Source organism: Salvelinus fontinalis, chromosome 4, assembly GCF_029448725.1.
Source record: "Salvelinus fontinalis isolate EN_2023a chromosome 4, ASM2944872v1, whole genome shotgun sequence".
Lineage (NCBI taxonomy): Eukaryota > Metazoa > Chordata > Actinopteri > Salmoniformes > Salmonidae > Salvelinus > Salvelinus fontinalis.
Genome location: NC_074668.1, coordinates 85807778 through 85808437, shown reverse-complemented (window position 1 = coordinate 85808437; position 660 = coordinate 85807778).

Sequence of the window (660 nt, the reverse complement as noted above, 5' to 3'; positions counted from 1 at the left end):
CAGTGGATTGGATCTGGCCTCGGGTGTCAGGGCCTGTAGATGGACTCTAGTGACTGATGTGGAAATGCACCTCTTCCTACAGTGGATTGGATCTGGCCTCGGGTGTCAGGGCCTGTAGATGGACTCTAGTGACTGATGTGGAAATGCACCTCATCCTACAGTGGATTGGATCTGGCCTCGGGTGTCAGGGCCTGTAGATGGACTCTAGTGACTGATGTGGAAATGCACCTCATCCTACAGTGGATTGGGTCTGGCCTCGGGTGTCAGGGCCTGTAGATGGACTCTAGTGACTGATGTGGAAATGCACCTCATCCTACAGTGGATTGGATCTGGCCTCGGGTGTCAGGGCCTGTAGATGGACTCTAGTGACTGATGTGGAAATGCACCTCATCCTACAGTGGATTGGATCTGGCCTCGGGTGTCAGGGCCTGTAGATGGACTCTAGTGACTGATGTGGAAATGCACCTCATCCTACAGTGGATTGGATCTGGCCTCGGGTGTCAGGGCCTGTAGATGGACTCTAGTGACTGATGTGGAAATGCACCTCATCCTACAGTGGATTGGGTCTTGCTTTGGAGGTTTTGGCTATGACTGGCTCTCTCAAGTCTCATTTCCTGAAATGTAGATCATCAACACATTTAACACATATTATTCACATGA